The sequence below is a fragment of the Lepisosteus oculatus genome, chromosome 7 (assembly GCF_040954835.1).
Source record: "Lepisosteus oculatus isolate fLepOcu1 chromosome 7, fLepOcu1.hap2, whole genome shotgun sequence".
Taxonomy (NCBI): Eukaryota; Metazoa; Chordata; class Actinopteri; order Semionotiformes; family Lepisosteidae; genus Lepisosteus; species Lepisosteus oculatus.
In genome coordinates this window covers 34,967,508-34,994,793 of record NC_090702.1, presented here as the reverse complement: position 1 = coordinate 34,994,793, position 27,286 = coordinate 34,967,508, and the positions used below count along the sequence as shown (strand labels likewise).

At 35.2% G+C, this 27,286-nt stretch overlaps 1 protein-coding gene across 1 annotated transcript in view; it reads left to right on the top strand.

Moving 5' to 3' along the window:
* The window catches only part of LOC102690478 (peroxisomal succinyl-coenzyme A thioesterase-like), a 56,172-nt gene extending 29,177 nt beyond the window's left edge, over positions 1-26,995 (top strand). Inside the window, exons 10-12 of the transcript XR_011190087.1 lie at positions 24,973-25,083; positions 25,639-25,707; positions 26,889-26,995. The gene's annotated coding sequence lies outside the window, so the exon portion shown is untranslated. The remainder of the gene's footprint in view (positions 1-24,972; positions 25,084-25,638; positions 25,708-26,888) is intronic.
* The last annotated feature ends 291 nt before the right edge of the window (positions 26,996-27,286 follow it).

Sequence of the window (27,286 nt, the reverse complement as noted above, 5' to 3'; positions counted from 1 at the left end):
ATAACAATATTAATTAAAATTAATTAAAAAGTTTACTTTGTAGCAGTAAGATAGTTTATAACTGTTGACTGACTCACAAGAGGTTCTAAGGCAGATCCACTACATGAAGAACACACCTCCTGTCTTTTCACCTTCTTCACCAACATTCACAATATTCACCGTGTCACCAAAGCCATTTATGGTCCATTTTTCCAGGGAACAATTCCTTATATGGAGGAGATCTTGTAAAAAGAAAGTGAGATTTTCCAAGATCTTAGCATTCAAGATTGTTGTCAATGACAACAAAATCAACTTCATTTCACACTATGTCATGTTCAGAATTCTGTCAACACTTAGTGAGGCCACGAAATCTACCAGACAGACAGATGAAGTACAACTAAGCTGAATTTTTTAAGCCTGGGGAATGGAACTTGCTTCATAGCTCCACATCATCATTTCGAGGATCTGGCAAGAAAATGGCCTCAGGAAATGACCTAAGAAAATGTTCAAAGCTCAACAGGAATTGTCATAATGATTGCCTTGTTGTCCACCACTGTATAACCCTCTCCTTACACTTGCTAAAGAGCTCCTCTCAGAATCTCAATGTGGTCTTCTTCTATCAAGTGGTACTGATGTGATCATACAGTATAACATTTACCTCTTATCATTACCTTTTAAGACCCTACCAAAGTAATTGAATCTATCAGGCAAGAAACTCTGTGGAGGGTCTTCTGATCTAAAGATAACCACTGAAATTTATTACATAATTCTACCTGCTCCATTTTGATTTGCCAGTAGTGATTCTCATACTGCTCAGACACTCCATCACACAGACCACTCTGAGTGTAAGACAGAAGGTTTGCAGGTGTTGGCTCATTGCACAAACAGTGTTCCAAGTATTCCTTACAACAATCTAAAGTTTTAAGTGTCCTGAAAGGATGTTAAACTGTAAAGCCTCAGTAAACTGTGTTTAGAAAACGAAGATCTCCTAACTGAGCTCCAGTACTCTGATAATGCTGTAGTATGTGCTCACTGGGAAGTTTATCTTTATATATTCATTGACAGCTTTATCAAGTCACATGACACAATAGGATGGGCTCTTTAAATTCATATTACGAAGGTCCTGTATCATCAAGTTTTCAACAAGCAATGCCCAGCTTTAGCAATACAGATTAATAGGAAGACTCTGGAGAATGTTGAGCCTTTCCTTTACCTTGGAAGGTATCTCTTAATGAACACTGTCATCCATAAAGAATTCCAATATCATCTCAGGTGTTTCACAGAAACACATGCTTAGGCATTCTTAGACTAACCTTATCAACCATCTTCAGAGCCATAGACAAGACAATCATATTTTACCTGAAAAAAAGATATAATGATTTATCTACTTTTGCCCCAGTAGAAGAACCACTTAAATTAAGACTTAAAAAACATCAGGAAAGGAGGCTGCCCTTGAAAACAAAGATCACAAGACGTTGGTGTAAAACTAAATTAATGCATATAATATTTTTACAGCACCACGGACAGTAACAACACTGTTGTTATTCCCTGAAGAATATTCTGATGTTATTAATATCGAGATATGTCTTCAGCAACGACTCTAATGAGGCATACAGCTTAGCAAGGTGAAGTAAAAGTGACAGGTACTGTATGTATGCGCTCTGGCCCTTTCATATTTTTGTTGATTATGTGCACCTGCCCTCTGTTTGTCCCACTTTATTTAAGCCAGTCGCTCTCGCTATTCCTGGCTCTGCATTGGAAGAAGGAGACCTGCCTAGTATCAAGTCGCCCTACGTCCGCAGCTAGAGGGCATAGGCCTCATATCGGCGTCCTGACCCAGCTGAGTCCGGGGCTCGGAGCGCCTTGCCTCGTCAGTCTATCTTTAACTACGCTTCGCTCCCGGCTCCTGTTACAGATGTGGATGCATGTTTTACACTTATTTACACTTATTACTAAAGATCCATAAAAGGAAATGAGGGGTGCATTTTGGGTCAGCTCCGAGGCTGATGGTTGAACTTTCCTATAAAAACAATTACACATGTTTAGTCATATAAGACATATACACTGTTGTAAGAATAGCTGTTTTAAACCAAATGTTTGTTGATCTTTATCAACTTCAGGTGACATGTGAAGGGAAGACTGCTGTTATTGGTGTTATTGGTGAGTCATGAATATTGTAGAAAATGCATGAGTCATTTGCCAACAGACGCATCTGAACTGTACAGCTGCCTACACTCCTTTTCCTCTCAGTGACCCTTTTAAATTAGTTGTATTTTAGTCTTGTAAGTAACATTACAAATCATTTTTGAAGTTTTCAGATGAACATTAATTGTCTATTGTTTTATTTAATTGTTTTGTACATTGAATGTTAAGTTTTAGATTTTTTTTTAAATGACCGGCAATATTTTTTTAACACATTCTTACTTTCATTGACATTCTTTTTTGAATTTTTTTCACATACTAGTTTCCATTGTTGAAGGGTATGACAAGCGGTCATTTAATCGCCATATGAGAAGATGCAGCTGTCCATGGTTGCGGCTATGATATCGGACAGCTGCAATCCTCTTAAAAAAATGCATGCTCACACATAGCAGTTGTATGAGGTAGCTGGGAAAAGCCAGTGATGCCACTCTATGCCACACTAATTGTTTTTTATTTGGAGAAAGTTTCCTTTTTAAAAAACCATGAAGGACATAGCTTCCCTATAGCAATGGTATAAATCTACCCCATCTCAAGGTTAAATTTCTCCGGCCTGTAGTCAATGGTGTTTATTCATTTTATACAATATAAAGATAAGGTCCCCTGAATCTTGAACTGGAAGAAGCAGTTAGAAATAAATGGATGGATAAAGGTAAGGTACAGAATAAGATAAAGACTCTTTATAGACATTTTCAGTTCCCAGCAGATGATGGGAAAAAAGGACAGTAGGAAGAACACAGAAACAAAGATTTGAAATCATTTGTCAATATATTGTTAAATACTCCATCAGGTTGGTTGTTGCTGGCCATGCTGAAGCATACTGTATTAAAGTGACAAATAATGAGTACTAATTTATTAAGCTATGATATATATTTTATGAAGCAAGATAAATCTAAAACCATACAATGTAATAGTGTGTAAATTGAGAACTTCTGTACCTGCAAATACCTGTACCTGCAAACAGCAATTAGTGAATGAATTCTGAGAACTTTACTGTGATTACTGGGCAGCTTAAAAGCTTTCAGTTGGAAAGTTTCCTATTTTTCCAATGCTAAGTTATTGCCAGCTTTTAAGTAATGGAGCAGGTCACAAGCACCTGTTTTGTAGAACAATTGAAGTAGAACTTGGTTATTCATTACCAGATCTTCAGTAGCTTTCTTTATTGATCACAAACTACAGTACCTAAACATGATATACACCAGGCAATACAATCATGACCCCCAATAATACTTTAAAGGTGACTGAAATGTTTTAAAGCAGTTGACAACTTCCAGTAATTAACAAAAATAAATGAAGCATACAAGAGGTGAGTCAGAATTGGCATACAGAATTACAATAATTATTTTTTATCCATTAATTAAATTGACAGTATCATCATAATTAGTAATACTGACTAAGTAGGAGACAGTTCACTATAAAGTTCAGAAAGGCTATAACAGGTTGAAAAGTTTGCTTTGAAAACATGTAAGAAACATCACATATAGTGATAAAATGTACTGTACAAAAAAGGATTGATTGCACAAGCAGACATTAAATATGTAGCACAGAGAAAATCTTGAGAAATGGAAAAGATGAAAGTTTTGAAGTGTAAATAAAACTTTATTATAAATCATACTGATTCTGTCCAGTGTGTGAACCAGCACAAAGAACAGATTCTAAATAATAATAATAATAATAATAATAATAATAATAATAATAATAATAATAATAATTATTATTATTATTATTATTATTATTATTATTATTATTATTATTATTGTTGTTGTTATTAATAATAATTAACAACTTTATTTTATATAGCGCCTTTAAAGGTGGCTTCTCAAAGCGCTTTACAGGATGACAATAACAATAAATAAGAAGAATACAACAATAAATAAGAAGAATACACAAGATAAGACACAATTACAAATACAACAATACAACAATAACAATAGAGGAGACTGTGGAAGTTGGTACTAAGAAGAGCAGAGGGGTGAAGAATGGAACCAGTTAAGTAAAGGCTTTTCTGAAGAAGAGGGTTTTGAGTCTGGATTTGAAGGAGTTTAGAGACTCTCTGATATCCTTGGGCAAAGAGTTCCATTGCTTGGGGGCATAACAGGAGAAGGCCCTGTCACCCATACAATGTAGACTGGCTTGGGGGATAGTAAGGATGGCAGAATTTGAAGAGCGGAGGTTGCGAGGTGGGGAGTAGGGCGATAATAGTTCAGACAGGTATTGAGGTGCCAAGCCATGTAGAGCCTTATAGGTGAGCATGAGGATTTGAAAGTCTACGCGGAATTTGACCAGAAGCCAGTGCAAGGACTCCAGGATAGGAGTAATGTGAACACTTGCACTAGACCTGGTCAGGATTCTGGCTGCTGAATTTTGGACATACTGCAGTTTGTTCACGGTAGATTAAGATACCCCAGCGAGTAGAGCATTGCAGTAGTCAATTCGAGAGAATATGTTGATCAGCTTTTCAGCCACAGTTAATGATAGCATAGGGCGCAGTCTTGTGATATTTCTAAGGTGAAAAAAAAATGTTTTGACAGTATGCTGCACATGTGGAGATCCTTGTTCATGAAACGTCAATTAATTTCCTACTCATTTTATGCTACTTGTAAATTAGCTGAACTTTCACTTTCTTTAATGGCTTTTTCTTTTAAGTCAACGTTAAACCTTTTTAAATGATAACCATCTTATGTAGGCAGTCCATTTATCTTGGAATTGTACTTTGAAAAAGAAATCATGCCAACAGTTTACCTTTTGTAATCATTGCCTCAAGATAATAATGTATTTTTACATATTTTTGAGAAATTGTTCTGGGCATAATAGCTTATTTTAGTTGCTCAGTACTGGTGGAGGTTGTTGTAATCTACACTGGATACCCATCAATGTTTGTCCTACAAAACAACAAAAGGACATAGAAGAAAGCTATTTAAAAAAGTAACCACTAATCATCTTTTGTTACTAGGCACACAAGGATCTTGATAATTTAAGTTTTTCCATCATTATTTGCTTTTGTATAAATTATTGTAATTCCAAATGTTAAATATGTATCTTTGTTTTTGTAAATATAGACATGGTTAATATTATCTTAGCATTGCACCAAAAAAGATAAAGATGTTTTGGAGTGCTACACAACTCAAAAGTACTGTAGTAGATAACAATCATTTATTGGCTGTCTCTCTCCTAGTTGAGGATGATTGTCTTCCATGAACCTGAAGGTGAGCAGAGTTGTCTTCAGAGACAATTGTGTTTGGATGTGAAAGCTAGGCTCCTGTGAGATTTCTCTTGTATTGGGTTCTGTCGATGGCCATAATCTTCCAGGAGCTGATACTGATGCTGCATTTCTTCATTTTCTTTGACCATCATTTTACAATGCTTCTTATGGCCTCTTCTGTTGTGATTGCCTAGGATCATCTGGGAGATGAGAAACCTTTTTTATGATCTAGGACTCAGACATCCATTTAACATGACCAACCCAATAGAGTTGATGACATAGAATTATAGTTTCAATGGTTTGGTGTGTGCTTTTAAAAGAACAGAGATATTGATGCATCTGTCTCCTCACTTACAGTGTGTAAAGTCTTCCCCAGATAATGTTGGTGATTTGACCCCCAAGACTCTCCTGTACTGTAGGTTGTCCAAGTTTTAGCTGCACACAGTAGAGTATAAAGAATCTATATAAAGAGTATAAAGAGTGCTCCCTCCAAAGGCAGTTTTTTGTAGAAACTTGTAATATTATCCATGCTGGAATCCATTCAGGGTCTCTTACACTCCAGTAATTAAAGTTCCGTAGAATGATGTATGACCATAAAAAGATCTCTTGCTTACCTCTGAAACATCTGGTGCTGTTCTATCCCAGTGATTTAGTCACTGCCTCTCTCTCTCTATGGATAATGCTGAAACACAAGGCTTTTCAACAATCTCTCTGCTTCTTGTTAGAAGTCCAAAAAAGTCTGCCTTAACAAAGATTGATCTACAGAAAAACAAACAAAAAATAGAAATCTGTTCTGCCATAGGTTTCAGTCTGAAGGCGTCAGAATTAACAGAAAACTCTTCATTATAACAAATAATCATTTCTTGCTTTCATTAGTTCTTATTGTTTTTTATTTTATATATAGGTTCATGATATAAGCAACTGTACTAAACTGTACTAAAAAGAATGCATATGTTGTCCATATGCCAACATAACGTGTCTGCAATACATTATTGCTGATTGCCTAATTGTTTTGAGGTTTATACGATGTACAACATGTGATTAATGTTGACCTGTAACATTGTTTTCAAATTTCACTTAAAGGGTGTGGTGTTATTTCAAAGTGACCGTTGCCAGATGATGAAAGCAGTAACGTGGTGAAATTTGTTTTGGGAAATTTAAAAAACACACCTAATTGTAATCTAATCTTTGTTTTCCTTCACACTATGGGCTAATTCTTACACTTTGATAGTAAATTTCTATTTTTTCTTGCTTTTTGTATACAGGAGCAGGGTAGTATAAGACTTAAATATAAGACTATATTTAAAAGGAATTATGACATCCAAGAATCAGATGCGTTTGATTATGTTTATTGAGCACTGCTTAGTTATTGTGAGATTTGGTATAACTCAGCTGGTTGAGGGTCCCTGATTGTAGGATGAGGAGCCTAGGAATGCCATGCAGAGTGAGGCATTTACAAGTTTACCATCATCAGTCTTTTACACACTTTACAATCTTGATGCTTCTTTTGCTTTTAAAGTACAGAAATGCTTTCAATTATTAGTTATTTTAACCTTCACAACAATATTCCTTTCTACTTGTCTCTTGGCCTTCCTAATAATAATCACAATCATAATAATAATAATAATAATAATAATAATAATAATAATAATAATAATAATAATAATAATAATAATTTCTCACCTGTATTTACAGTTCATTGTTCTTGTTTTCTGTAAATGGGTTTAACTGGGTTTCTTAATCTTTAAATACATTTCCTTTCCATCATTATTTCCTAATTGATTTTTGAAACATTTAATATCTTTTTATTCACTTTTTAGATTTGGGTTTGCTAAGCAGAATCAAATTCAAGTTTAGTCTGATTAATTAGGCTGTTGCCATCCACATTCCACTGATCTAATAGCAATCTAATAGCATTCTTCTATTCTTAAGTCGTGTCAAAAGTCTGGTTTTCTGAATTGTAGACTTTTGATTTGGACTTAACCTGCTGTTTCAAAATATACTTCAAAGCACACCATATTATCATTGCATAGTTTTCTCACCTCTCTTTGCCTCACTCTGTCTTGATGTTTTTAACAGACATGACCTATACAAACATTTCCTATTGTAGGTGCTCCAACAAAATGGGTAAGAAAGCAATCCTTAACCACATCTATCACTGGAGCTTCTGTTGCTGACATTCATAAAGGTTTTTCACAGCCTAGTGTGGTAAAGTTGAAGTTCCCAATAAAAACAATTTCTTCTTTTTCACATAAATTCTTAACTCATTCTTAATTCAAGCATTGAATTATAATCAACATCTGCATTTGATAGTCTAAAGCATATCCTATACGCTGTATATTATATGTATGTTGTATATTATATGTTACTGTATATTAATCTTCATCATTTTCTCTTATCTATGTTTCTGTTATTGCTATTACTGTATTTCATAATTGCTAATTGCTTGTTAACGTGATAGCTTTATTTTGCTATATTTTGTATAGAAAATGTGAATATCCTATGTGAATATCTTAGCATTCTGATTTATGCATTTAATTAATTTTATTTTTGTTTTGTTGTCTCATTTTGTTCTCTTTATGCAACCAACATCCTTTTGTAGCTTATTTGGCTTTTCCCCCTTCCTTACTAGTTTGAATGTTTTGGGATTCATTTGTGAATCCTTGTGCCAAGATGACTGGGGTCCATTTTTTCAGATGTAATCCATCATGGATAATACAGAAAGCCTTTGCCATGGAAATAGTTACCAGTGCCAATTACCAGTTTTGTAATTGTAATTGCCTGGTTTTGAAAAGATTCATGAGAAAACCATTTCATTTGACCTGTTCTTCTGTTTGTTCCCAAGAAATATCTCTGATTATCCTTGTACAAGGTGCTTAATTAGGTAATTGGAAATTACCTAATGGTCTGCTAAGGGGTTTCCAGTTAGAGAATGATCTCCCTTTGTTTATTTATTGTCAGGTTATTCGAATTAACAAGGATTTATTTTTTCCCATCTTATCCCTAAAGAGATGCATCCATAACAACTGGGTATAATTCAAATAAGGCAGAATAATGTTCAGAAGATGAGATGGAGGAAAACTCAGTGCAGGTGCTGTGAACCATAGCCCTTGATAATAGTCCCCAGAGCCAGGAAGGGGAGGGACTGCATCTGTAAAAATCTGGAGCTTTTTGGGAGACAACAGAAAATAAATCACACTCCAGTTTTCCAAATGCCACAATACATTTTGAAGAGTGGGTGTCTTGGTGATGGAAGGTTTGACTGATGAGTTGAGAAATTAGAGATAATGTAACGCTAACGGCCGACAGTGAGTGTGTGACAGTCACGGTTCCATGCGGGGTCATGTCCCCTGCCGCCCGTTCCGGCCCCTACACCTGGGGCGTGAACCCAGGTCTCCGGCATAATGCAACAGGGCTCCAACCGCGTGAGCTAAAGGAGACCTCCCTCAGCCCAGGCAGCTGAGGACCCTGATACACGCAGTGAGGGAGCTGACATCACCACACTAGCTCCGCTACAAGTGTGTAAGAGCCGGCTTACCAGAGCGGTGACGTCACCACCCTTCCCTGTTAATAGCAGGACCTACAGCCGCTGGGCTGAAGGGAGATCTCTCTTTAGCTCACCAGGCTGGGTCCCTGTTGAGTGATGCCAGAGGCCCGGGTTCGCGTCCCCGACGGTGTGGGGCTGACCAGATGCAGCGGCGGCAAGGGCGCCCACTCGAACCCTGTAGTGTTACGTCCCAGTGTGGTCCATGTGTGTTTGTTTTGATGCTATCTTCCACAGTTCCTGACTTTGGTTGTTCTCCCTCCACATTGGTTCATTGATTCATCCAACCTGCCGTATTACGTCATCATCAATCAACTCTCGACCAATCAGAACTCAATGTCTTCAGTATTTAACTTGGAGGTTTTCTGAATGAAGGAGCCTCTTTGCTTGACTTCAGTTCTGCTCGGCACTTCATTTTCATTCGGCTTTGGTTTCGGCTTCGGCTTCGTTTTAGTTCGTTCCCTTCTTGTGTGTGTTTCCGGATAGCTTCAGCTATGCTGGTTTGTGTTCGTCTCCTTGTATTTTCATTTGTTTGTGTTTATCCTTTATCCATTACCTTGCCCAAACGTGTTTAGATCAACCTCTGTGCTCTTTTGTACCCTATTTCTTGTGTCTACTCTCGTTTTCCTTTATTTGTTTTTGTAGTTCACTTGTGTATTTGTGTGAACTTTTGTGTAAAGGGTTAGTTAAGGTTGTCGGGTACATTGTGCACACGTAGTTGGTCTTTGTATTAGTAACACTAGTTTAGGACCGGTGAGTGCCTTTTGTCTTGTATGGTTTTGGGTAGTTAGTGAAGGTTAGCCAGGGCTTTAGAAGATGCCAAAAACCGAGTGTTTCAGGTTTTGTTTTGGTAGTTAGGTCAGCTTTCCTTACTTTATTAGCCAGCTCCATCTTGTTTATTTTCTTTCCTTTGGCACTGCTCAAGTTCCTTTTCCCTGTGTGTTTCTGTCTCCTGTATTTGTACCAGTCACTTATTCACTTTTAAAATCACTTTTGTACCAAATTTGTTGTCATGCTTCCTACTGTACAGTAAGTCCCTCACCAGAAACCCATCTGCATCCAAATCCATCCAAAATGTTACACCCCTTTACCTCTAGACAGATGATTTATATAGTGTAGATGAGGTTTCTAGCAAGGAGAATAGTCACTTTCAAGTGTATGAATGCAGTCCTGCATATCATTAGGAAAGGAGGACACAAAAACTTTTGAACTGAGAATAATTCTAAGAAATTCAATGACTGAAGGGACAAGGATGGGACCCCTAATTATTTAAAAAAAAATAGATCAGAATAGATAATGCACACAGGGGGAGCATTTGAAAATTATTGGAAAGAATATCAAGAAGAGGCAGGAACAAGGGAGTTTATTTAGAAGGAACCAGCAGAGTGCATAGGCTAGTTTGCTGAATTTTTTTGAGCTGCTCCTGCAGCCAATGATTAGGTAAACTATGAAGTAAAATTTATCTTGCAAGGATATGTGAAAGAAATGCCAAAGAATAAGGTTTGATATTATGAGATTTGTGAGATCAGTGACAAAAGATCCCATATAAACTTAATGTAATTCTATTTGAGTTTGCAACACAAAACATTCAAGAGAAAAAATCCAAGAGAGATGAATACTTTCTGAAGACACTGTAGCAATGCTATGAAAATACTAGCATACTACAAATATTTTACAAACATTTACCATCCATTAACAAAGACCTGATTTTAGCAAAATCCCCTTGATGCATATATAAATTCAAAATCTGTAAAAGAAAACCCAATTCTTAAAATAACAAGGAAACCGCAACAAAAATATTAATTATTCAGCCAAAAATATAATCTAAGATATATTGAGTTTATGTCTAGTGAGAGTCACCCACTGAAACCTGTCTGTGTCACTTGCCAAACTGCTCTTAACAATGATGGTATGAAGCCATCACAAATTCTTTGGCAACCTTAAACAATCATCCACAGTTCAAGGATAGACAAAAAAGAGCTTTTCAAGCAAAAAAGAGAAGACAAGTCAGAGAAAAATGCTGCACATCAGTCTCAATGCCATTGAGTGTTTATTGAAAGCTTTCTCACTTTGCAATGTCAGGTGCCTTTTACATTTGCTGAGAAGATAGTTTTGTCTCATAAGTTTCATATTAACAGTACATTGTTGACACATGCCACAAGCTTTTGGGTAGAACCTCATCAGAGGTTACTGGAGTGCCCTCATGTTTTAAATAATTATTTTTTAATGCACAAAAAGGCAGCACAGGGAAACACAAAGGGTGACAACAGTGGGAGAGAGGAGGGAGAAGATAGAGAACAGAGATAGAGGCACAGGCAGAAAAACAGTGTCAATGAGAAAAGATTATATTTTTTTTCTTCATTTTAGCCTAAGTGGCCCTTAAAGAAGAAGGACCTTAGGGATCTGTTCCCTGGTACAGAAAAGTTTGAGAAACACTGGTCCAAAGAAAAAAAATAAAAGCATTTCAATGAGCTAACTGCCATGTAAAAAATATCACAATTACCTTTTTTCATTAGATATACTGTAAGTCATACATCTATTAACCAACGGGTACTGTATGTGTCTGAGTATTCACAGTAATTTTCTAGGATAAGAATAAATTACAGTTGTTTTATTATCTTTTGTATACTGTGTGTTTCTAAATGGGAGAATGATAAAGTTTCATTGCATATTAATGTTTTAAGTAACTGAGGTAAATGATAAAACACATAATTTATCAATTTGTGCAGCTTCTAGTTTTTGGAGAGGAAATAAGAGGTCACACTCATAATTTTAATATACAAACATAGGACATCTCATTTTTAAATTTATTCAGAGCTCATCACAGTTCTAAAGATGTAACCATACAGTATTTCTGTACATACAGTATATACAAATGCATTTTATTCAACATGTGGACAGTATGTATAGTATTTATGATTCAGTATGAATATACTGTAGCTACCAGCTATTTGCTTTTATGGTGATTGGTTTCCTTCAAGATGAAATTTCAGAATTCATCACAGTTATAACCATGTAACGATATACAGTATCAGTACATTTATACAACATACAGTATAAATGTATTGTATTCAAACTGTGTAGGTCTATTATTTATACAATTCATACCAGTTCTTTGTTTTATAGTGATTGGTTTTCTATATTTAATTGATTGAATAAACACTTAAAATCTGAAATGTAATATTTTTAATTAAGTTATCTACTTGATAATTATTTGACTTTAAATAGTTTGTGACTCAGCTGCTTCCTTCTAATTTTAAACCCCTTTATGTGCTGTATGGTTTTGTAATAACTCATAGAAAAAAATGGACATAGAAAGAAAAACCTTATTAGAACAATAGCTCCTAAAAAGCACAGAATTGTTGTTAAAACTTACATTTTGTGGTTAATGCTTGTAGTTATGGCTAGATTCACCCTATTATTTATATAGAGGTCAGAGCCATCATTGGCATTCTTCCTCAAGGCAAGTGGAGGTACATCATTGCTGTCACAACAGATCAGCTACACTATCGACTGCACAGAGACCTTTGCTAGGTTAAAGGGCTTTTTCATGAAGGAGCCGACGTGGGACAACTCATTCTTTCTTCTTGATTTACAAAAGGAATGCTTGTTTTAGACACAAAATCATGTGAAATTATGTACATGTTAACTGTCAAGATGTAGAGGGATCAGCAGAAAGTGAACTTACCTCAGAATAGGAGATGTTATATCTTTATTTTTACACAGACCGTAATGAGAAGCTTACTTGCATATAGGTGTGTTTTCTATACTACACATAAAAAAAAGAAATAAAACATAAGATTATGGAAAAGCTGGATAAGTATGCTGTTTCATCCTCACATAAACAAAATAACTTGCAGTTTACCAAAGTTTTATATATGCAGGACTGTTCAGCATATGATGTACTGTAGACTGATTTGCCAAATTGAAAGAATGCTTTATTGGCCACATAGCAGGATTTATGTGTAAGAATAATGTGAAATAAACTATTCTGGTTAGACAGCAAAAAAAAAGCAAAACCATTAATCTTTAAATTAACTTGCCAGATATAGGTGTCTCTGTAGTTTGTTTTCCCAAGGCGCAAATCATATAATTTTTCTTTTATGATTATAGCTATTATTATTTTTATTTTTTTACTGGAGCAAGTCTGATTTGCATAAAGTACTGTAAGTAATGTCAAAAGATGATTTTGGTGAAATAACATGGAAAATATTAGTGATTTCTGTAGCAAAGCAAATACAGATTAAGATGAGATTAAGATGAAGCTTGTGTTTTCCATTATTTATTATTACTGTAGCTTAGTTTAAATGCCTTTTTTTCCAGTACTAAATAAAAGATTAGTCAGATTTGGTATTAAATGGTCCTTCAATGCTTCATTTAAACAGTTAACATTGGAGTGCTTTTTTAATTTTCCTATTTTTCAACAATTCACCAAAAAAGAATATCAGTATAGAAAACAGACATAATCCAAATGTAAAACTTGCATATTTCTAAAGATCAAAAGAAAGATCCATTTTCCTAGAAATTTCTGCACTGTTTGCATCTGGAAAGAACCTCACTGGCTTTTATTCAATACAGAAATTCTGCCTCAAAGTATTTTGGAAATTTAAAAGAAACACAATGACCTTTGAAATGTTTAATTCACATTCCAATGGCACTATCTGTGTTTTTACGTGATTCAGAGATGTAATGGAGTTGATTGATTGATTGAAAGCCTGCCAGTGGCATTCATGTAGATTGAAATTTAGAATTTTTGGTTCGTAATCTCTGTAATATTTGGAGTGGGTATTCAGTGTTATAATTCAATATAAAGAGTAAATCTGGGAGAGAAGTGAGCTTAAGGTATATATATATACAGCAAGAGTTACATAATACAGGGTCAAAACCAGATTTTATGGGGATATTCGACTATACTATTTGGGTGTCTCCCTTCAGAGAGATTGCATTGTTGGAAAAACTTTAAAATAAAATAAATGTTAAAATATTTTTACTTTGTTAAGGGAAGTAATCACGACACATTAAAGGTAATCTTATAGATACTATTTTAGTTATTTGTCAAATATTAGGAATTGAACTGATGGAACACAGACTACTGTAAGTAACTATACAGTAGTTATTAATTAAATGGTCTGAAGCACAGATCAGTCTGCCATTGTTCTACAGATTGGTAATGTCTTTAGGGAGTACAAATTAAATTGCTGATGGAAATTAGTATGTACTGTATGTGTGGTCTGTTTAAAGAATTAAGAGGGGTGATTTATTTGCTTTGAAGTCTGACCCTGTGAGGAAAATATACCATATTTTTAATTTGTTGTTGCAAAGCACTCAATATATTCTTGCTACTTTACAGTACAGAAAATTCATGTGTGCCATTAATTTATAGGCACAGTCATCAGACAAACAAAAGGGAAAAGTATATGAATGCCCTACTGTTAAGTCTTAATATAAGGATATTACAGTTGAAATAGTCCATGACTTAAGAAATTAAAGTCCTTAAAAACTTTTATTTATTTGATTAATTTGGTTAGTTAGTGCTTGACCTTCTCCACTTCTAACCTTTGGAGTCTCAAGAAACTATGATATTGTAAAGAAATCAGACATGATGTCTGATCAATTCAAGGCCAATATCTTCATAACTCAGTTTGGTAAATCATTTTTCCCTAAAAAAAAATGGGAAAATTGTGGAAAATACAATGAATTCGTTCTAACGAAATTTTTATAGTATTTGAGTATATAATAACCAGTTATAGAAATATACCTCCTTTGGCAGGAGTAAATTCAAAGACAATAGTATAGTACCTAAAATTATGGTAAATAATACAAAGTGTAGTCTTGGTCACAAGGTGAACTGTCATTACATTAAACTGAAGATCTGCTCTTTGTTTTATTGTGTTATTTAATTATACCAGTAGAGAATATTTTTATGCTTGTGTTGTGCTGTGAAATATATAATGATTGCTGTATGTTATTTTATTAACACGGTTTATTAATGCTAAATCTGGATACAGAATCATGTTCTGTCAAATTAAATTATTTTTTTTTAACATTAAACATATGTATAATAGTATTTGCCAACATTAAGAATCTAATACTGAATTAGGAAATGCCATCTTTCAGGATAATTGCTAACAAAACAATGAGTGTTAACCACTAAATAGCAAACCTCTTTAAAGATAGAGTTTGCAGAGCTGTCATTAAATTATTTCTCTTTACCGTATATTGGCTAAAAGAACTATAAAAAACATTTTGATATGTATTTTTGATGTAACATTTAAAATGAATTTTTAAATATGAGTTTAAGAACATGTTTTTGTTGTATACCGTTGGAGATTTACCTGTCATGTTTTAAAGATCTAGATGAATGGCACACAGCTGCTGTATTAAATACTGTATACTGGATTTTCTAATATACCACTACTCACTATGTGTCATGGATGTCGGAAAGGACAAACCGTGGAATGGCAGGACGGGGATTAGCCCGGGCTCAGCTGTTCAGGGAATGCCGTATAGAAACCTATGCCCTCAGGTAGCGGACGTGGGGTGACCTGGTGCCAGGCAGGTTTCAGGACATCCGAACATCAATGCTGAGCGCCGGTAGAATGAAAGACCCGGAAATATATAGCCCCAGAGAGAGAGAAACACCGGAAGGACAGCAAAGAACCGGAAATGAGAGACAGGACAGAGAAGGAGCGCCCTCTGGCTGCAGAGGGCATGACACTATGGTTGTTAGCATATACTGTAATTACAAAGGCCTTTCACAGAGGTTTGGAGGTTATTAAAGCAATTTAAAAAATTGTAAAAATAATAACTGACAAAGTAAAAATCTTAAAAAAGCAATAATGGATACAAACAGAATATACATGTTATGCTTGCCCCTGCTAGAGCACTGTGGAGTAAGTTACCATTTCCATGGCAAGCAGGCACACCTATGCTCTCTTGTTAGTCAGAGCTGGTTGCTGTGGATACATACAGTGTCATCAAGGTAGCAGTAGGTGATTTCGAAATCAGCAATATCTGATAAATGTTTTGCCTTAAGAAGTAAGGAGTATTGTACATTTCTCATCATTCCAAACTGAATCAGGCTGACCATCACCCAATGAACTTTCTTAAGTTAAAATAAACACATTTGACTGACAATGTGGTCTGTCTAATCATAAGGATGCACTCCCATCATGCAATGGGTAATCAGCTGCTTGGACACAGATATTAATCACCATTTTCTATTTTCAGCCACATACAGTAGAAAGAATCTAAGAATCTATTTTAATCTAATCTAATCAATGGTTGGGATGGATGTGAGCCTTGAATTTGTCCACATAATACAATGTTATGTAAAACATAGTTGATCAACAAAGGAAGCAATAACATATTGCCTGAACTTACAATTAAAAAATATTGAATAGATTTTCTTTTAGATAATGCAAGATGTACTTTTTCTAAATCTGCATAATGCAGTTATCTGAATCTATATGTCTGTAGTGAATCATAAACTATATTAACGTCAACCTAAAAGATACTCAATACTTTCATTTATTATTAGAATTCCACTTATTTCTGGGAAGTGATGCAGCAACCTGTTGCTTGATGTGGATGCATGGGGTACTAGGCAAGTTTATGTGCTTGACAGGATGCACAGAAACACAAAGACAATTTAGAGACTCCAAGAAATCTATCCAGCTTGTCTTTGGAAGTTTGGAGGAAAATGTTCAGCACGGTGCAAACTCCACACAAAAGGCCCCACACAAATTGAGTTGAGGACTCTGTGCATACTTTAGAAAACATCACTCCATATCAAGCATCTTGTATTGATTTGTCTCTGGAATGAATATAAATGATGCTTTTGCCACTATAATTTTTATTATAAATTGTTACCTGTATAATGTTTGTTGAAGGGGAAGGGTGTTAGCTGTAATCTACAATTGAACTACTGATAATTGATTTGAATTTGGGGTCCAGCAAAGTCAACTAATTGGAATTACACAAGTACTAACAAATCTCTTGTGACAGAGAGGTCATGGATTGATTGACATCTTAAAGTTAATTCAGCATGAACTGCAGATTGCATATGGTAGGATGACTGCATGAACTCAGAGTAACCTACTGTATATGACTAGAAAAAAATGATCACTCAGACCAGAATTCGCTAACAATGTGTTATCAATAAATTGATGTACTGAAAAGAACAAACACTGAACAACTGAAGGCATAACTACACATTGATGATAATGAACTTTAACATTTTAGTGAAGAAGTCTGACGATGTTTTTTTTACAATAGCACTGGAGATGATTTCACCATTGCATGATTGTGAGACTGGAAAAAGACTGCTTGTGTTCTAAAGGAATTCAGGGGAAGGCAAAAAAGATAATTGTTTTCAGTTGGTTTTAACTGACTCATAACACACAAATATTACTAAACCAGTATAAGCCTTTTGTGTATGGTATGTTCAAAATGCATTTTACACTTGGTTCCAATAGAAAACAGCTATTTTCTCCGGAGCACATTGGTTCCTTAATGTGTCTCTGGCATCTACAAACGCACTGTTTATGCAAATACAGTATGAGTATCATCAGTGTTGAATTTTGTAGTAACCTAGGCAATATGCAAATAGTTAATAATAAATGTGTAAACTGAGAATCAATTGAATATTATTATTTATAACTTCTACATATTAACAGTATTATTACAGTATATCATTGACAATCTTTTTGGTAGCAGGTGCACTGACATTGTATTGAACAAGACAAGATGTCTGACTAACATTTATCATCAACAGTGTTTACTGTATAAACAGGGAATGTACAGTTGGGCTAGTAACATGTGTGGACGGTGTTGAAAGTAATACAAGCTGTACATCTGTGACACACGTTTTGCGCCAGATGCTTTCTTGTGGGATTGTAGACAGGCATCTCTCAGCCCAGTTCCACCAACAAATGTTAAATGGGGCTCATGTCTGGAAATACATTCTGAACTTATAAAAAAATAATTGTTACATTAACAGCATCAGGAACATGCATTCTCTTACTGGAATGTTGTCAGGATGAGCCTGCATAAAGGGGAGCAAGTGAGGTCCCAGGACTTGACCAATGTAGCAACTATGGAATTAGATTTCTAAAAATCACTTGGACCTCCCAACTGAGAGGTCTATTATACACACCAAGTTGCATACACGATCTCACTGTACTTCTGCATTACACTCACTTACAGTACATCAATCAGAGAAATGTATACAATATCTTGATTCATTATTAAAGAGGACGTGACTCCACTGGTGGTGAATCCTCCTCAGATGGCTTATTCCAGTCTCAACAAGCTGGTGGTACAAGGGCATTGTTATTTTGACCAGTGGGGCACATTGGTTCCTCAATTTCTTTCTTTGAAAAAGGTGCTAAGTTGAGAGGATATGTAAGAGTGTGATTTACTTAAACCAGAGTTGAATAGTAAAATCTGTAGCAATAGAGAATTCTATCATCATAAATTTAAATTATTGAGTGGAAACCCCTTATTTTATTTTGCTCCATATTAAAATTGAAACTCTGAAATTTCACCTGAGCATTTGCCTGTACAGCAGACACAATAACACAGCAGATCAGATAGAGAAGGGAGAAACTACTTAGTTGGGAAGGTTTAGAAGCCCAGATCAAACACACAGAGGAGAGGAATTTAACTAGACCTAAATTTTAACTAGTACTATTTTAATAATTAAGACATTTAATGACTAAGTAGGCAGGTACAGTACCACCAACATAATGGCAGTGCTGCCAGACACCATAGTCGAGCTTTGGTTTGAGAATTCTTGTCCAGGTGGAAGAGCACCTACTGGTCGACAAGTTCTATGTACAGCAGCAACGTGAATACCTTGCTTAGCTTCTAAGAACTGACAAAATGAGGTTAACAAGCTGGTAATGTTGAAGTTAAAGTTAAAGTCAATATTATGTGATGCTGAGGTGATTCAGTGCTTACCATGTGAGAGACAAGTCTGGGGAAGAGTCTGGTTATTTTAAAGAACTGATAAACTTGAGTTCACTTAAAATACATAAATTTAGAAAATAATCTACATTTTCGGCATGCTTTTCTTGTTACATGTGATAATGTTTAATTAGCACATCTGAGAAACCACTCTATGATAGATGAAAATAAAGCGGAGTCATTAATATGTTTATTAATACTGAATTAAAATAAATTGTTAAATATTAAAATATATTTCTTTGAAGTAAAATGCTGAATTGTATTGAAAGTTGATCATTTGGATCATTTGGTTGGTGTAAATTGTATCAAATAAAAATTCTAATTAATGTAAGATAGTCATTACATTTTAATTTCCTATATATTTTACAGAAATTAAACTTCGGTTTTTGTTTCAGTCAGCAAACAATATTTAAATTAAGGGTTTAATTATAGTACCTCATACCTAAGGCAAACTCCGAACGTACAGTATATAAGACCAGCTACAGGAATAAAATGGCATTTTCATTAAAAACATATTTTATATGGTGGATACAGAATCGCATTAGCTTAAAGTTAAATTCAAAAGAAAAATCAAACAATCAAGTTCATTTCAGAATATGCCCTTAGAAAGGCATGAGCTGTTAATAATTAAAGATACTGGGAGCTGAACTGCTCTGATAGCGTGATAGCACTGGTGTATAGAGGTACACAGAGGCTACTGCACTGTACATTCCAGACTTTAGTGAACTGTTTCCTGATACACTAAAACACTCTATTTAGTGAACTGAGAAATTGTTATTTGCATAGTACTACAGTGCCTTGCGAAAGTATTCGGCCCCCTTGAACTTTTCAACCTTTTGCCACATTTCAGGCTTCAAACATAAAGATATAAATTTTTTATTTTATGTGAAGAATCACCAACAAGTGGGACACAATTGTGAAGTGGAATGAAATCTATTGGATTTTTGAAACTTTTTTAACTAATAAAAATATGAAAAGTGGGGCGTGCAAAATTATTCGGCCCCCTTGCGTTAATGCTTTGTAGAGCCACCTTTTGCTGCGATTACAGCTGCAAGTCGCTTGGGGTATGTCTCTATCAGTTTTGCACATCGAGAGACTGAAATTCTTGCCCATTCTTCCTTGCAAAACAGCTCGAGCTCAGTGAGGTTGGATGGAGAGCGTTTGTGAACAGCAGTTTTCAGCTCTTTCCACAGATTCTCGATTGGATTCAGGTCTGGACTTTGACTTGGCCATTCAAACACCTGGATACGTTTATTTGTGAACCATTCCTTTGTAGATTTTGCTGTATGTTTGGGATCATTGTCTTGTTGGAAGATAAATCTCCGTCCCAGTTTCAGGTCTTTTGCAGACTCCAACAGGTTTTCATCCAGAATGGTCCTGTATTTGGCTGCATCCATCTTCCCCTCAATTTTAACCATCTTCCCTGTCCCTGCTGAAGAAAAGCAGGCCCAAACCATGATGCTGCCACCACCATGTTTGACAGTGTTGAGGGTGATGAGCTGTGTTGCTTTTACGCCAAACATATCGTTTTGCATTGTGGCCAAAAAGTTCGATTTTGGTTTCATCTGACCAGAGCACCTTCTTCCACATGTTTGGGGTGTCTCCCAGGTGGCTTGTGGCAAACTTTAGATGAGACTTTTTATGGATATCTTTGAGAAATGGCTTTCTTCTTGCCACTCTTCCATAAAGGCCAGATTTGTGCAGTGTAAGACTGATTGTTGTCCTATGGACAAACTCTCCCACCTCAGCTGTAGTTCTCTGCAGTTCATCCAGAGTGATCATGGGCCTCTTGGCTGCATCTCTGATCAGTCTTCTCCTTGTCTGAGCTGAAAGTTTAGAGGGACGGCCAGGTCTTGGTAGATTTGCAGTGGTCTGATACTCCTTCCATTTCAAGATGATCGCTTGCACAGTGCTCCTTGGGATGTTTGAAGCTTGGGAAATCTTTTTGTATCCAAATCCGGCTTTAAACTTCTCCACAACAGTATTACGGACCTGCCTGGTGTGTTCCTTGGTCTTCATGATGCTCTCTGCGCTTTCAACAGAACCTTGAGACTATCACAGAGCAGGTGCATTTATACAGAGACTTGATTACACACAGGTGGATTCTATTTATCACCATCAGTCATTTAGGACAACATTGGATCATTCAGAGATCCTCGCTGAACTTCTGGAGTGAGTTTGCTGCACTGAAAGTAAAGGGGCCGAATAATTTTGCACGCCCCACTTTTCATTTTTTTATTAGTTAAAAAAGTTTCAAAAATCCAATAGATTTCGTTCCACTTCACAATTGTGTCCCACTTGTTGGTGATTCTTCACATAAAATAAAAAATTTATATCTTTATGTTTGAAGCCTGAAATGTGGCAAAAGGTTGAAAAGTTCAAGGGGGCCGAATACTTTCGCAAGGCACTGTATATATATATAATGTCAAACAACTGAGAGATGAAACCTACATTTCACAGCTGTATCATATTTGACTGATGAAGCATCTTAATCCTTCCTCTTTCACTTCAGCCATGTGATGTCCCTACGAATAGTAACCTTTTTGACTAGCCAGATATAGAAAATTAAATTATTTCTGCTGAGTGACACAGAAAGCTGTATCTTAGCACAATTCCAGCTTTCCTCTGAGGCATGTGTCTCATTTTAATAATCTACTTAGGCATGAGTAACTTTTGGTAAATAATGTCACTGAACTTCTGGCTCCTTATAAGGTGAACAATTAGACTAAGTGAGAAAGAGAAAGAAGAATACTTGTTTAAAGGGACTTTTTGGAGCAGCTGTTTTATAATTACAGGGCCACTGGGGAGCTTAACAACCACAAGGTTCATAGTAAAGTAATTTGGTTTTAGTGACCTTGTGAAGAGTTTTTATTTGTACATGAATTTAGCATGTTTAAAAAAGCAGTAAAAGAAAAACAGCAGTAAAAACAAACAAACAGATTTTCTACTTTAACCAGCCTAAGAGCAATTATAAATATAGAAGTCTGAATGGGGTCATGTGTCAGAATATATACACATTATAAATATATGAATGCCTGTTCTGACATTTAAGCCATTATGCTGAAAGCTTTTTTGCTGAGCAAAGTATACTGTATGTTAATTCTCTTTGTGCAGAAAAATATGCAACAAAGTAAATTACTTCTGTTATTTTGAGCATTATAAACTACAGGTTCCCTTGTTTCATTATTCTGCTAAAGTGTGTTCACAAAATGCCTTATTTTGACCAAAAAATACTCTTAGCACCTAATTGCATGGTAGATATTTCAGCAGCGAGAGCATTAGCACCCTTTGCCACTGGATCTTTTTAGACAAATCCATGGATAATGGCATAATTAGGGGCTAGGTACTCAATTTGTTTATTCCCCTCTAATTCACATGTACTGTACCACCTGCATTTCATTTAGATGAGTGTCTTAGCTGCTGATTGCCAGGAGAAAATAAATACTCCCTACAACAATTTATTTTAAACCCTTCCTTTGTTTGTTTTTTTTAATCTTACTAAACAAATGTGTCACTGTGACAAACTGTAGATAATATGAATGAATGATAAGATTTATAGCTTACAATATCCATCCTTCAATGTTCTAAGCACTTCATCCAATTAAGAGGCAAGGGGATTGCCAAAACGTATCTCGGCAAGCAAAAGGCACAAGGCAAGGTGCACCTGGACACAAACACACATACTCACACCAGGGCCAATTTTCCCATAAGCTAATTAACCTATCAGTATGTTTTTGGACTGTGGCAGGAAATCGGTGCACCTGAAGAAATCCCACACAAACGCCATGTCCGTAATCAAACCCAGAAGGTGGTTCTGGTTTTCATTCTGTCTCAGATCATCAGGACCTAATTGGACTAATTAATTGGAAAATAACTCAACTGTTCTCTGGACCCTGAAAGGAGCCCCCAAATCCTTCAGGAGCATCTAAAACTCAAGAAGCAGGGTGTTCTACCTGTTTTGAGCAAAAGGCTCCCAGAGCATGAGGCAGGGTTGCAGAGCATATACAGTATCTTTGAATAGGGGGTTTCTTTAAAATACACAGTAGTAAGGTAACTAAAAAACAGTGCTCTTTTATTAGAAATTCCAAGAAAACTTCAAAATACAAAATCATAAGTTCTTCTTTGAGCTCTTACCACACCTATTCTTTTGTACTTCTCTGTACAATAACGAGGTACTGTAGCTAACTGGTGTATCCATTCCAGATCCAAAATCTCAATTATCTTTTTCTCAATTATTTTTACAACCTCATGTAATCCAGACCTACATGGGTACCAATTGGTCGATGTTTCCTTCTCCCTCTCCCTTTGGTGCTGGAAATATTAGAGGATCAGATGTCTTGCAAAGCCTACTAGCTTTTTAATTGTCACCAAGCCAAATGTCTTCTACCAATAGGCCTGTTTGAAACCTTATTTACTTAAACAAGAGTGGTGTAACAAAGAGTTACGTAGAAATCATTCATTATTTCACATAGACTTCTTTAGTTTTCACAGAGGTACCTGTAGCATTCATATGAATAAGAACAAACAGTGATATTTATACTATATGTAATAATAAACATTTGAGATGGAGTATGACTGTAAAAGGTTTAATTGTACTGAAACCTAAGTGGAAGCTGTATTGATCAGTTTTGCTCTTTATGCTTCAAATGTTTTTGAAACAACTTTCAGTATTAGGGTCTACAGCATGTCTACAGGACAGCAGACCAAGTTTTTAGATTGCTTTCTTAAGAAATTAAGTTGGATGAATTAGCAGTCACCTGCTATATTGAGCTGTGAAATATATTAATAATTAATGTCTAATGAATTATCTTAGTTTTGAGGGAATTGGATGGATTTTAAAGAGCTTCATTACTGATTTAATTTGTTTTTGAAGTACTTGAGTTCTATGTACAGAAATAAAAGACCAATACTTTGTGCATGGTTTGTATAGGGTAATAAATTGATTTAACACGTTATGGCTAAAAAAAATAATTCTCCATTTCATTTAAATCTGGATCTATGTGATACACACATCATACATGCCTGTGTCTATGACAAATGTTTTAAATCATTGTGCATCTTTAGAAAATCTCTTAATGGGAATAGCATTATAATTGATATTTATGACTTAACATTTGTGCTGAAAGCAGGAAAGATCCATCAGATCAGTTTCTTCTAATCATGTCTTTGAGCTGTGATGTTTTGTATTGTCCACAGAATAAAAAGCTTCCCAGATCCTACTATTGCATTTGCATTTTCAGTTATTAGCATTCATCTTATTCTCAATTCATTGTTATTCTGAGCCTTTCAGCCTTTCAAAATGGTACAAAAATTATGCAAAATAAGTGCAGCTGCTGAAGTAGAAAGAGAAACATTGTATCATGTAGGATACATTACACAAATCTTTTTATTTGAAAACTTGATTGCAATTGTTATTATATACAGTAGTATATTTTATTATATTTTATTTGATTGTTAATTTGAGTCAATGGATCTCTGGTATTTACTAAATCCATATGCAGATTCAATTTATACAGCCCGTACTATGGGCATAATCTGTAATCTGATATAATCCTAATCAGGCATTGTATACATTTCTTATTTTATTAAGGGATTAAAAATTATTTTGAGTAATTAATATAAAATATAATCTGATTTAAATGTACAACACATCACTTTTTTTCTTTAGAAATTATTCCAAAAAGCCAAAAACCTGGTAGTCTCCAGTTGTTTGAAGCACATTCACAGAAGAAAAAAGTCTCTCTGTGACCAGATGTATCCTTCTGGAATGCTGTGAATGTTTCAGACATCCAGTACATATTCATTTGATACATTTTGAATGCTGAAATGAATTAATTTCAAGGATCCCAAAAACCTTAAAATCAATGTCCTTGGTATATAAACACAAATACACAATCTTATATTCGTGGGAACAAACTAACAATGAAATAGGCAGAGAAACACATAAAAAATGGAGAGAAACAGGTGGGAGTTATACAATGCCATGACTCTAGAGCTTTTTGAGTGGAATTTTTTTTGGAAGAAATCCTACAAACTGCACATACAGTATTGTAATAATGCTGACACTTCATTTTTACAGGGGTCTTCAAATTAAGAGCAGGGCAGCATAATTGTCCCTGAGATACTAAAGCATGTGAAACAGATTTATGAATTCTACATGAAGTTCCAGCATTGATTGACAAAGAGAAAGGTACCACTTTGAGATGGGGCTTGTTAAGTAATTTCTAAATTGTATTGGTTAGTCCTTGTGACATTGATATTCTGTCTGCATGACAATTACTGTACAGGTATATGGCCTAAACTAAAAGGTTTCAGCCAGAATTGAAGTGTTCCACAAAAAAAATGTATTTTCCTGTAATGCTTAATTCAAAAGCAAAACCTGTCATTTTTAACATCAATTACAGTTATGGAGCATCAGAGAACTATATTTTAGTCAAAAAAATTAACAGCTTTTACTTTTGCCAAAAAATAGTATTATTCACTCATATAACATGATAGTGAATAACATCCTCTCTGGGAGTTAGGTTACTTTATGTTAAAAAAATATTTAAGAATAATAACAATATTTCACTTTTTTTCAGAATGTGATGTTGACTACATGCCTATTATTCTTTTAGATATGAAAATCTATTAAATGTACTGTATGTTAGGCATGCCAATACAATTAATCACAATTTGTTTTGTACATGTACATCCAAAGCCATTAGTGTTCAGAGTTCATTGTTTTCATTTGTATGAATTTCAGAAGCACCAATTTATCCTCAACATTGTTCACCACTGCAGCCACTGTACTTGCAGAGAAAAGACAAAGACAGTGAGTACATGGCATGTGCTGTAAAATATACAATGTGTGACTCGCAATTTCTTTTTCACACTGCAAGTCCATGTCACCTGAGTCAGACTGAGGTGGAATATATATATATAACAGCATTAACAGTTATGAAGGCTCTAGGCAAAATCTGTAAATAATAACATTATAGATTATTCAGGTAAAATGATTGAAATTACACATGTATGATTCTCTAGGAAAACCTATTGTGATACAGTATATTGTAATACTTTTTCTTTAAACCATCACGACTTGTCTGAACATTAGCCACAGTTGTAACCCACCAGTATTTTCTTGAGCTTCACTACATCGCATATGCTAAAGTAATTTACAGCTAACTGTCTGCACCACGATTTGAACGAATAAACAATTTCCGTTGTCATCTACTTCAAACTATATTGTATAACTTAGTTAAATATCTTATCACTGGAAAAAAATACAGTGAACCTACAAACCTGGTGTGACATGTGTATGAAAAGTTTGATTACTTTCTTGACACTGCATTTAACTGCACTCCTGTTCTTCACAATTGATATTCAAGTGCAATAAACAATTTGTATGCCTTAACTGTACATTTAGCTGTATAAAGACACTGATCAGCAGATATAAGAAGTGTGCATGAAACAAATATTATACTGTAATATTTTGTCATATTTAAGACAGACATGTTTGTCATAAATTATTACCTGGAGTTCTGAAGTCCTAAACTGTATGTCATTTCGAGAGTGTTTCTGCAGGAAGAAATTGTGCTTTCGAAAAATGCTTTTTAATTATTTTATTTTTTTTAATCAACGCTGACATAATGATGTACAAAAATGTAAAATAAATAATGCTCCCAGAACATGCTATGTGTCTCAACTATATATTATGAACTTCCTGTTATTCATTTTTTAAGTTAATTTAAATTGAGTTTGTCTGGAAGAATATGTATGAGCATATTGTCGGCGCAATGTTCAATGCTAGATTTGAGGGCTGGGTTATCTGTCTGCTGTCTCGTTAGCAGGGAGTGCATGGTAGCTGGGCAGTATGCAGTGTAATAGGAAACCCAGAGACCTCCCCCCTCTGCATTTCATTCACTCATGCTATCCCTTTCTGGAAAGGAAGGCTAGATAACTGATGGGAGCTGCTTGTTCCTTTCTCTACTCTCTTTCTGAGGAACTTTCTAGGAGGCAAAACATCAAAATTGTTTGAAGGAATCACAAGCAGAACTGTCTTATGAACTGCACACAGGGAGGAAAAACATATTACATTCAGATAAGAAGACATCCATCTTTAAAGGTAAGTTAACATTTTATCAAGTTCCTCATAAGGATTGCTTTAGATGTCAATTTACTGGGATAGGTGGTTTGTTTGGTTTAACAGGTGCAAATTCCTTTCCATATAATTCTAAACTGAAAAATGGTCGATATGGGATTCAAATTGTAGTCCTAGGAACCAACACACAAGTCAGTGATGTTTTTGTAAACACTGTGGTATGATTTAGCATTTCGAAAGGAAATGCCTGTGTGAAATGTGGAAGTGAAGATCACTAACAGTACTCATAACAATAAAGTTATACCTTTAT